Source organism: Cystoisospora suis, assembly GCF_002600585.1.
Source record: "Cystoisospora suis strain Wien I chromosome Unknown contig_3347, whole genome shotgun sequence".
NCBI lineage: Eukaryota > Apicomplexa > Conoidasida > Eucoccidiorida > Sarcocystidae > Cystoisospora > Cystoisospora suis.
The window spans coordinates 4,457-4,751 of NW_027156142.1; the positions used below are offsets into that span (position 1 = coordinate 4,457).

Below are 295 nucleotides of genomic sequence, written 5' to 3' on the forward strand. Positions count from 1 at the left end.
GCAGTCGAACTGCGGGGAGAGGCGAAGAGAATGAGAAAGACTTTGCGTCTGTCCGTTTTCATTCACGAGAAGAAGGCAAGTGAAAGAGAGAAAAGAAAGAGGCTTGGAGAAGAATCTTTCGAGGTTTCATAAGGAAGAAGTAAAATCTAGCTTTCTCAATTTCGTACACTCCCCCTTGTTCCTTTTCTCCTTCGATGATAGCGTGCATGCATCCGGACATGCATGAAGAGAAACACCGCGCCAGACTCAAGGAGAAGTTTGTCGATTCTCGATTCTCCCTAGCCTTCATCGATTT

General features: G+C 45.8%; 1 protein-coding gene across 1 annotated transcript in view; it reads right to left on the bottom strand.

Annotated features, from left to right (window-relative positions):
* CSUI_006571 (60s ribosomal protein l7) overlaps positions 1–134 on the bottom strand; it is a gene marked incomplete at its 3' end in the record, with an annotated part of 4,275 nt that extends 4,141 nt beyond the window's left edge. Inside the window, exon 1 of the mRNA XM_068066727.1 lies at positions 1–134. This exon is cut by the window's left edge and continues 2 nt beyond it.
* Positions 135–295: the final 161 nt, after the last annotated feature.